The following is an 11,815-nucleotide window of genomic DNA, read 5'->3' as shown; positions in this document are numbered from 1 at the left end:
CATTTGTTGATGCACTCAATTACATTCAACCATTCATCCCACATACAATTATTTGGAGTGTACAACTTGTCATGAGAACTTGCAAACTGCAAATTAAAATTAACTAGGCTTTGGTGCCTGCCTTCATGCAGCTTAAAATCTCTGTAGGCAGATAGATAAGTGAGCAAACCTCTGTATAAAACAGTGCTTCTCCTGGTGTGCCAAGAGAGGGAATGATTGTGGGAGCAGTCTTCAGATGACCAGGTTTTATGTTAATAATTACACATTTTTATATTCGTGTGTATTATGTAAACATAACTAGTCCTTCCAGCACTTGCTCAGGAGACTGGTAAAGTTGATTTAAAGAAAATACCTATCTATATATAAAAGCCTAAGTGGCCGAACAACCAGATAACCAACCAACTGGTCGACTGATTACTATGATGTGCACTGACCACCACAGGGCAGATGCTCAATGCAGGAACTGCCCCCTGGTGGTCAATGACCTTCCGCAGCCAACCTCCTGTAGCCAGCCCACCTCCCATAGTCTCCCCCTCGCCCCTCTGCTGGCCATGGTAGGCCCTGATCAGCCCCCATCACTGGCCAAGCCAAGGGATCCCACCAGTGCATGAATTCATGCACTGGGCCTCTATTTATTAATAATAGACCAAGTGGTATTAGGATATGGCAAAGTCACAAAGTTGGTTAATGATAATGATAATAAAAAATAAAATAATAATAGCCAGCACTTACAGTGCTTTGTACAGGCCAGGTACTTTGGGTGTTTTATTTTATTTTTATTATTATTATTTTAAAATATGTTTTTATTGATTTCAGAGAGGAAGGGATAAGGAGAGAGAGACAGAGACATCAATGATGAGAAAGAATAATTGATTGGCTGCCTCCTGCATGCCCCCCACTGGGGATTGAACCCGAAACACAGGCATGTGACTGGGAATCAAGCCATGGCCTTCTGGTTCATAGGCCTATGCTCAACCACTGAGCCATGCTGGCCAGGCTGGGTAAGTGTTTTGTTTTGGCTTACTCCCCACCCCTGATTCCCAGAGAAACACTGCAGTGGTTTGATCATATGTTCATCTGCTTGCAGAGATTATAAACTGCATGGAGGCAAGCATCAAAACCTGGTTCATTTTTTAGCTTGTAAGTAGCTTTGACATATCATACACTTTCAATCATTGTGGGATGGATGGATGGATGGATGGATGAATGAATGTAATTGAATGTACCTCTGATGCCCAAGAAGCCAAAACATTTTACATGAAGCACAGAAAATAACAGGCTCACTCTCTCAATGGTGGTTCTCTTTCCAGCTTCCTAGAAAGGGTGGAATAGACTGGCTGTCGGGGTATTGCTCTGCAGACCCACTCTCCCCACCACCAGGTCCCAGGACTGAGTGGGTGGGTGGCTGGGGTAGAATGGGGAGGGTGAATGCAAGAAGCCCAGTTTTAACCTGGGTTCTATCTTTTTTCCGTTCAATATAAAAAATGTAAAATTTTTATATTTAGAAGTAGGCAGCTGGACTCAGTTTAAATGATCCCAATTTTGTTGGCAATATCTAAAGCATCATAGTCAGAAGCCAGTCGAACATGTGCCTTCTTGTCTCCATTAGGCCTGATCAGGGTGTTGACCTTGGCCACATCAATGTCATAGAGCTTCTTCACAGCCTATTTGATCTGGTAATTGTTGGCCTTGAATCCACAATGAACACAAGTGCGTTGCTGTATTCTGTCTTCTTTGTGGCTGACTTGGAAGTCAGGGGGAATTTGATGATGGCGTAGTGGTTAAGCTTGTTTCTCCTGGGTGTGCTCTTCCAAGGATATTTAGGCTGCTTTTCCTCGGTTCCTCGGTGTCTTTGGCCATCAGAAGGTAGGTGATGTGCAGATCGTTTTTTTCTGTGGCTGTGGACGACTTTCAGTACTGCTTTCTTTGCCTTCAAAGCCTTTTGGCTTTGGCTTTGGCTTTGGGGAGGGTAGGAGCTTATTCTATTTCAGCGCCATGTTCCTAAAAAGCCTGGCTTCTATCTTATTCACCAATCCAGCTGTATTGATAACAAGCCAGCTACTACATTTCTGTCTCATCTGGTTCCTGGTCTGGTGTGTTGAAAAATCTGCAAGGGAGGAGGCATGTGATTAATTCGCAACAATAACCATTCACCTTCACACAGCCTCATGCATCATTATCATCCCCATTTGAATAGGGAAACAGCCTCAAAAAGCTCAAAGAACTTGCTGGAGGTCACAGCTAGTGAATGGCAAAGCCAGCATTCAAACGGTTGTCTTCCCTTACATCTTTAAAAAAAATTCGTATTTCAGGTAGCTAAGCTGGTGTTCTTCAAAAACCTCTAACTTGCTAGTATAATGACAGTTAGAAATCACAAAGTTTAAAGAAATGTTCTTTCTGCATAGTTTTTGATGTGCAACTGAAGTCTTACAAAATAAAATAACCATGTGAATGATTAAATTATAATTATGATAGAGAGGGGGCTGCCTATTTGGAAAGACTTAAACATTTCATAGGAGTCAGTGTTAACACTGGCCAATTTTTCCCTTGATTCTTCTCTGAATTCCAATGAATTTTTCATCAGCTTATTAATTAGCACAAATCTTGGATGCACTTTGTAATTAAGGTTTCATGTGTTCCTACAGATCTTATATTTGAGTTAAATGTTAATTTTTCACAGAGAAAAATTAAGAATTTGATGACTGCCTTCCTTCCTGGCAATGGAATATCCATGCTGGCTGTCAGAAAAGACTGAGTGCCTGAGTTCCCAAGATAGGGAGTGATAGATTATTCAGCATGAAATTGCAAACTCATTTGCTCAGTATCATGATCAATTACTGACAGCAGCTTTTCCCCCACCCTGGAAACCCATTTGTGAAATGCATTTGGTAGTCTAATCACTGAGCACTAACTCAAATGCCATGACTTGCCATCAGTCTTTGTAACCTTCCTTTGGTTCATGTATTAGTTTGCTCTGTTATAATTCCTATCAATTTCAGAGTTGCCAAAATAAATGAAGTTATATAATGTGAGCACTTTTTTCCATAGTATCATCACCACTAACAATAACAGTTCTCACCACATGCTCTTGGGAGACAACTCTTCCTGGCCCTCTCATTTTTCTGCACCTCTCACAGGCCCTGATTCCCTTTGTTAGCAGATTATCTTTTCAGAGATGTTTGTTAGTAAACAACCTTGGAAGGTTTAGATATCGTCTCCCTCTGGAGCAAAAAGCAGGCATGCTTACTGCTCATTATAATATATTTGGTTCCCTAAGCTCAGGGTTCCACTCCTGTAATGTAACCTACTGTGTGTGCAGGTATTGTTTTTGTATCACTCAGTGGGAATCAAGCTCAGGGAATTGGGGCATATGCTGATATGCTGATTATTGCTAATGATTCTATCTATTGTAATAAAGAGGGAATAGGCTAATTGAGTGTCAGACCCTCACAAAGATGGCAGCACCCATAGCCAATAAAGAGGGAATATGCTAATTGACTGCCACACCCTCAAAGATGGTGGTGCCCACAGTCACAAGATGGCAGCACCCAGTCCTCTCAGCCCCCCAGCTGCCCAGGGCTGCCCCAATACATAGGCAAGTCTTGGATGTCAGCTGCCCAGCTGCCCAGGGCTGGTCCAAGGGATGAGCAAACAACTGAACAAGCAGGCTTCGTGGGATGACCAGGCCAGCATGGGGGTTAGTGAAGGACGACCAAACGACTGAACTAGCAGGCTGCATGGGAGGCAAGGGTGGGGGGGGGGAGTTGGGGACAACCAGGCCAGCAGGGAGGGGGCAGTTGGGGCAACCTGGCTGGCAGGGGGAGCAGTTAGGGGTGATCAGACTAGCATACACAGGCAGTGAGCGATTAGGAGCCAGGGGTCTAGAATTGTGAGAGGGGTCCCAGATTGGAGAGGGTGCAGGCTGGGCTGAGAGAACACCCTCCCCCTGCCCCCACTCAAATTTTGTGCACTGGGCCTCTAATTTAAGTAATAAAATTTTTTATTCTTTGCCTCTGACCAGGAGTCTTGTACCATCTGCCAACATTTATAAAAGGTTGGCAAGCTAATTTGTTAACTTATAAGTAGAATAAGTTCTCAAATCTTTTACTGTTCTTGGCATACACCAGGAAAACACACACACACACACACACACACACACACACACACACACATATTTGTTAAATATATGTGTACTAGTGGCCTGGTGCATGAAATTTGTACATGGGGGGGGGGGTATTCCTCAGCCTGGCCTGCACCCTCTCCAATCTGGGACCTCTCAAAGTATGTCCTACTGCTAGTTTACAGGGATTGGGCCTCAATCAGCAATCAGACATCCCTCTTGCAATCTGGGACTGCTGGCTCCTAACTGCTCACCTGCCTGCCTGCTTGCTGATTGCCCATAATACTCTGCCTGCTGGCCTGATTGCCCCCAACTGCCTCCCTGCTAGCCTGATCACCCCAACTGCCCTTCCCTGCTGGGGTGCTCACTCAAAACTGTCCCCCCTACTGTCCTGATCACCTCCAACTGACCTCCACTAATGGTCTGCTTGCACCCCTGCTGGTCTGCTTACCTCCAATAGCCCCACCCTCCACCAGCCTGATCACTCACAACTGCTGTCCCATTCTGGCCTGATCACCCACAACTGCTCTCCCCCTTTGGCCTCTAACTACCTCTACTTTGGCCCTGTGACCACGGCTTTGTCCAGAAGAACATCCAGAAGGTCTCCCAGTCTAATTAGCATATCACCCTTTTATTAGTATAGATAGAGGCCTGGTGCATGGGTAGGGGCTGGCTGGTTTGCCCTGAAGGGTGTCCTGGATCAGGGTGGGGGGTTCCCTTGGGATGTGAGGTGGCCTGGGTGAGGGGTTGAGGGCTGTTTTCAGGTTGGTCAAGCCCCCCAGTGTGGACCCTCACTCCATGGAGGTGTGGCTAGCCTGAATGAGGGCTGTTTTTAATCTGGCCACACCCCCTTCAGGGTGGGGGTCCCGCTGGGGTGCCTGACCAGCCTGGGTGAGGGGCTGATGGCTGTTTGCAGGCTGGCCAAGCCCCCCAGCGGGGACCCTCACACCATGAGAGAGTGGCCAGCATGGGTGAGGAGCCTAGGGCTGTTTTCAGGATGGCCACACCCCCTGGTGATCCAGGCTCCTAGTCCCTCCTTTATTTCTTTTTCTTTTTTCCTTGAAGGGAGGACAGGGCTGGCTGGAAGCAGGTATCTGGGATTTATTTATCTTCTATAATTAAAACTTTGTAGCCTTGAGCAGAGGCCAGGACCAGCAAGGGTGGGTGGGAAGCTTGGCTTCCTCCATTGCTGGGGGCAACCCAAGCCTCCTGCTCGCTCCAGCTCTGTGAACACCACCATCTTTGTTGGGTTAATTTGCATACTTGCTCCTGATTGGCTAGTGGGTGTAGCTGGTGGGTATAGAAGAGGTACAGTCAATTTGCATGTTTCTCTTTTATTAGTGTAGATTTGTGTCCATATATATCCTCCAATAAAAACCTTATAAGGTCGGTATTATTAGTATTCTTATTTTACAGATGAGAAAACTGAGGCACAGAGACATTATCCAAGTGGGTTGTAGATCTAGGATTTGAAGCAGGTAGTATGGTTGTATCATTTGTTCTCTCCTTCTTTCCTCTACTCTCTTGAGTGGATGATCCCAGAGCTTACCTTAGTTATAGAATTTCACTTTGAAAATGAAGTGCTGCTTGAATAAGAACAGACAGACTGCATGTTGGTGTCAATGTTGCTCCTTCTAAAGTTCCAGAATGTTCCTGTGCATTCACCTCACATGTGCTTATAAAACACCAGTGTGTTCCAACTCAGGAATTCCAAAAAAGGAGGCAAAACAAAGATGCTGCCCATATTTTTGGTGCCCAAGGTCTTGGGGGAGGGGGGTAGCATGGGAATCCTGTTCCTTTTTGTAGTTCCCAGTAGACAATGCATTTAGGAAGTCCTACCCAAAGACCACTTCCACCCCCTCTGTTCTACTCTCCACAGGGCAACTACTCCTTCCCTTCTTCCCAATATTACTATCCTATATAATAAAGAGCTAATATGCAAATGGTCACCACGTATTTGTGCCCTTTCGAACCTTGTGACCTCATGTTGGGGTTAGGGGACCTGAGGCTGCACTGGGGGACCTGAGGCCACACCCCCTGCCAGGTGGGGCTTGATAAGGGACCTGAGGCTGCACTTCCCCACCCATTGGGGCTTGACGAGGGTGGGGCTCGCCAGGTCTGGGTCTTGCATGAATTCGAGGCATGAATGGGTGGGCGGGGACTTGACTTTGAGTCCAATGATGTGCCCCAGACTCTGACAGGAAGGAGATTTTCATATACATTTTACTAATTTTCTTTCATCTCTGACACTTCTATTATAGAGAAAGTGCAAATAGCAATATTAAAATATTTCCTCTAATTAACTCCCTTTAAATGTGCATGAATTTCATGCACTGGATCACTAATTAATAATAATAGTAAAAATAAGAATGATATTGCAGCCATTTAACAAATACTTATTGTGTTTATTCTGTACCAAAGTGATTACAGGCACTTGGAATATACAGTGAACCAACTAAATCTAAATCTTTGTGGGAGATGACCTCTAGCTGGGGAGACAAACAATAAGCAAATACACAAATATGTAATACCAGGTATGAATAAATTTGATGCAGAAAAACAAAGTAGAGTGAGGGAATAGAGAGTGATGGCAGTGAGCTTATTTTAGATGGTAGTAGTGGGTGTGTTCTCTAAAGAGGTGACATTTGAGTTGAGACCTTAGTGAAGGTATTATTCATTCCTGCAAACAGATATTTTGCTGATGGCTAACTCTGGGGATTCTGTGGTGAAGAACAGATAAGTGTCCTATTGAGGAGAGATGGGTGATAGACAAATAGATAAGTAAAACCTGGAGCTTGGCTATGGTGGAAAGTGCTATGGAGCAAAGTAAAGCAAGGAAGAGGTAGGAAGCTCTGGAGCAGATACCGGGATGTTTTCAGCTAAAATTGGGGAGATCAAGGAGGGTCTCACTGAGAAGGTGACATCTGAGGACGGAAGGGAATGAAGCATGAGGATGAGTGGGGCAAGAGTGCTATAGGTAGAAGGGACAGCAAGTAGAAGCTGGGATGTGAGAGTAAGTCTGAAGGACATCCAGAAGATCATTGGGCTGTCAGGTCTAATTAGCATATTATGCTTTTATTATAATAGATGATGTAGAGCAGTGGTTGGCAAACTTCGGCTCTCGAGTCACATGCGGCTTGCCGCTCTGTTGACTAATGAGTTTGCCAACCACTCACCAATGCATAAGCCAGTCAATAAAAAGTGCTGTGGATCAATTCAATCGGCAATTTGTTGAATCTGTGGACACCAAATCCAGAGATACAGAGGGCTGACTGTATATTGATTTAAAAAAAAATCCTTGTATAAATGGACTCACACTGTTCAAACCTGTTTTGTTGAAGGGTCATCTGTACTATTATTAACCTTATTTCGCCTTTGAGAGAACTGAGGCACGGAAAGCTATGTTAACTAGTCAAGGGCAGAGTCTCTCTGACCCACAGCCAGGTTCTCAGCATTACATTTTACCACAGCCTTTGCCCCGCATGGCCCAGCTGTACTGAATGACTTCAGTTCTCCAAATGCACTTTGCTGCTTTATGCCTCTGAGCCTTTGTCCATGTTGCTCCTCTTTCAAAATACCATCTGCATTAGATGTCTGTGGCCGTATAGCAAATTAACACAAAGCTGGCAGCTGGGCACAGCATGGCTGGTTCTCTGCTCAGGTTTCCACAAGCTAAAGTCAAGGTCTTAGCTGGAGCTGGTCCTCATGTGGAGCTCAGGGTTCTCTTCCAAGCTCCCTGGTTGTGGGCAGAATTCAGTGTCTCCTCTTTCATTGCTGGCTGTCAGCCAGAGGTGGCTCTCAGCTCCTAAAGGCTGCCCCAAATCCCTTGCCACGAGGCCTCCTTCATCTCTAAAGCTAACAAAAGAGAATATCTTGCCCATGATAAATCCTTTCATGCTTCAGATCTCTTTTGCTAGGAAAGGCCTAGTATCTCTTAAAAGCTCTCCCATTTAAACCAGATCCACAAGGATAATTTTCATATTATAAAGTCAACTGATTTGGAACTTGAATTGCACCTGCAAAATCTCTTACAGCTGCATCTAAATCAGTGTTTGCTAGAATAACAGAGAAGGTGAGTGTATTGGATGGCGGGGGGAACCGTGGGGGTCCTCTTAGAATTCTGCCTGCCACACCATCTCATTTTGAAAACCTTAGCTCGAAGACTACGGCCTTGCTCAATGCTTCTAGGCAGAGTTAAGCCCACTCCTGTTAACCCTATAGCATTCAAACACGTTAAGAAATATTTCTAAAAGCTTTATTAGTAATAGGCAAAAACCTGAAAGTATCTGTTTTAAACTTTATTTTTATTGTTGACACTGTTACAGATGTCTCCATTCCACTCTCCCTCTTTGCTCACCACCACCCAGCCCCCCTGTCTCCCCCTTTCTCTCTGGCCATCATCACACTGTTGTCTGTGTCATGGGTTATGCCTATATGTTCTTTGGCAAATGCTTTCCCCTTTCATTCAGTCCCTCCTCCCCTCTCCTCTGACAGCTGTCCATCTGTTCCATGTATCCATGCCTCTGTTTCTGTTTTGTCCAACACACACTCTTAACATTTGTCCACCGTGTTGTAATAATCTTTTACCTCTCCACTTCCCCCCAGCTGGGCTGTGATTCCCCGAGGCCAGTTTCTTGGCCGTCTTGTTATCCCCAGCACGTGGAACAGCAGCTCAATACACACATGCTGCCTGAGCGTGAGTGAGTGATGTGCCAACGCCAGCTCTCCAGGCAACAAGAGCATTTTCACTAGAGCTGCAGACATGACATGAAAAGGTTGTTGATGGGGGAGAGACAGTGTTTCCTGGGAAGTCCTAGGAAACATTAACCATTCCCCACGCTTGCAAGGCTTTTTTAGCAGAGTCCCAAGGGCTGAAGCAGAGGCCTCTGAAACTCAGCACCGCAGTGACCGTGGGGCGGAGGCGCCACTAGGTGTCACTCCCGATTCAGCAAAGGGAGACCCCGTCTTTTAAAAGCCTTTCTTGTGAAGAAAGCGGGCTAGACAACCCCCACCCATTCCTTTCTTCTGGTTCACACTCCAAACCGTCCTCTATGCTTCAACTCCCTCCTTTGGCAGCCTGGATCTAAAAAGGACAACGGGGTCAGGGTCTCCTAGGGTTGGGCCACCTGTAAATGGGTAACCAGAGGGGGGGGCGAGCGGGACTTGTGAAGCGCAACCGCCCCCACTGGGTCCACGGCCCCCCTCCCTCCAGCAGCCTCTGGTGGATCCCCACCCTCAGTCTCAAAGGCTTCGGGGCTGCACCGAGGTGTGACCCCAGGGCCAGCCCAGGTGCCCAGGCAGCGAGATCCAGCCCTAGGGCACCCCGTCCCTGCGCCCCAGAACCCGGAAGGTGGTCCAAAGAGGGTCCCGTGAGACAGTGGGCTGATGAAGGGCTGCCGCGCCGCACGTTCCCTCGCCCTCTCCAGAGGGCGCCCTCCCCCCGCACCCCCCCCCCCCCCCCCCCCCCCCCCGCCTCCCCGCTGGCACCGCTTGGCTTGGGCTAGACCCCCAACTTCACAGTGCCTGCAGCCTTGTCCTGGGGATAAATTCAAAGCCACATCTGTCTGACCTTGGGCACAGCCCCCTGTTCCCTTTGCTCCCAGCAGATTTACTGTCCATTTTTATTTTCTTATGTGAATGTTGAAATTCATTGCATTTCCTGGTACTCTGAGTAATAGAGAGGTTATCAGGCTGGATGGGAAGCTGGCAGGGTTCAGATTTCATCCACAAGTGAATCTTAGCCATCAATTTCCTTCAAAAGTTATAAAGGGTTTTTCTGTGCAAAGCTTGACCAATTCTATTTGCAAATCTCTTTCCTGTTTGCATGAGAAGGTTGATTCTTTCATTTCTTTCCCCCCAACAACAAATATTTTATGGCGCGCCCTCTCTGCTCCAATATCCTGGTGAAGAAGGCAGTCTTGGTTTCTGACGTCCGTGGAGCTAATGCTCTAGTAGGGGAGACAATATTGAACAAATTAATGCAGGAAACATTAATTTGTTATAAATGAGATATGTGCCACAAAGGAGAAGCAGGGGCTGCTGGGAACCAGCAGGGTGCCAGCATGGAACCAGATGAAGTCTTCACCTGACTCTCAGCCACAATTTCCTCCAATACCCCCATGTTGCCTTCCTTCTTTTTCCTGCTACAAATGGACACACATCATGGCTGACAAGGAGGACACAAGTCCATGTTTCAAGGCTGCACGTCTTAGGCGAGGAAACCAGAGTCAGAGTCTTGCTGGAATCTTCTTCCTACACATGCTACAACATGAGCCCCAAAAGCTGACTTGGCAAGTGAGATAGGGATCCTCTCGCTGGGCTAGGAACACCCACTTCTGTGGTGACTGGAAGGATGCCTGGCACAGATGTGGCAGGTGTTCTGCAAATATGTGACCAGTGGGCTGGAATATTATAGGACAGAATATCATCCAGCCTTAAAAAGCAATGAAATTCTTCTTCCTACTGCTTCACACTCCCGGGCTGAGTCACAAAAGGAGGAATAGGCCAACAGCTGAAGGGGAACTACAGACTAATGTCTCTTAGAGTTTGGGATTTTATCAACAGCTAAAACTGAGAGCTTTATTAGTTAGGATCAGGCTTAGCTCACTTGAGTAAAAGGTAACAGAGGTCCAATAGAACGGTGGCTTAAACAAGATAGTAAAAAGAAGTTTATTTCCACCATGAAAATCTGGAGGTAGGAACTCCTGAGTTGATAGGGAGGCACTGCTCCAAGAAGCCCCCAGGGCTTCAGAGACTCCCTCTGTCTTGTTTCCTCGCTCTGCCTGACCTCCATTACTAAGGTCATGGTCATCTCAAGTCCCAGGATGTTTTTTCCAGTTCCATCCATCACATGCAGCAGGAAGAAGGAAAGGATAAAGAAGAGGTGCAAAGGGTGGGTAGTAGGTAACTTACCAAGAAGGTTCCCAGAATAAGACTCATCCACTTACGAGTTATTGACCAAAACTTAGTCACATGGCCCCTCAAGCTGCAAGGAAGGTGGTTATAAGCAATTTTTTTTAAATCTGGAAACCCATGTGCCCAACTAAAAATTGGAGATCCTGTTACTGATGTCTTTGCCATTGAGCCTGACTTAGGTTGTCAACTTTTAATTTTGCACTAAGTATAAAATGCCCTGCCAATTCTTCTTTCTTACTCTATGACAAATCCCTCCTCACTGCCACAGCCCTTCATTACTTTCTCACCTCGCATTAATGCAGCAGCCTCTCTCTGTTGCCAGGGTGATAGTCCAAAATGTAAATTACCTCGCTGCTTAAAAATGTCTTGGCAGTTCCCTATTGCCTTGAAAGAAAAATCAAACTCCTTGATAAGAGCGTGAGTCCTGTTGTCATCTTGTTCTAGTGTCTTATCCATTGTCATCGCTCATGACTTTCCCGCATGCACCCAACAATCCAGGCAACTGCACTACAGGCATTTCCCAGGATGCCCACTTGCTACCCCTCAGTCTGGAATGTTACCTACCTTGGCAACTAGCCAATTGCTACAGTCCTTTACAAGCTTTGCTGATGCTACTCTTCATCAGGAAACCTTCACCAATTCTATTTCCTACACCTCTGGTATCTCCTTTCTCTCCTGGCTACTTCTACACACAAAGCCAGACCTAGTCAAAGAACAGATGCCGTTGCCTGGGTAACCATGAGCACCAGCCAATGGTTGGATCACCAGCTGGAGTCACAG

The 11,815-nt window shown here is 46.2% G+C and overlaps 1 pseudogene; it reads right to left on the bottom strand.

The window, feature by feature from the left end:
* Nucleotides 1-1,485: 1,485 nt before the first annotated feature.
* LOC118729548 lies at nt 1,486-11,497 on the bottom strand (annotated as a pseudogene).
* Nucleotides 11,498-11,815: the final 318 nt, after the last annotated feature.

Source organism: Pipistrellus kuhlii, unplaced genomic scaffold, assembly GCF_014108245.1.
Source record: "Pipistrellus kuhlii isolate mPipKuh1 unplaced genomic scaffold, mPipKuh1.p scaffold_m20_p_3, whole genome shotgun sequence".
Taxonomy (NCBI): domain Eukaryota; kingdom Metazoa; phylum Chordata; class Mammalia; order Chiroptera; family Vespertilionidae; genus Pipistrellus; species Pipistrellus kuhlii.
The sequence above is the reverse complement of the archived record's forward strand: the minus strand, read 5'-3'. Positions and strand labels throughout refer to the sequence as shown.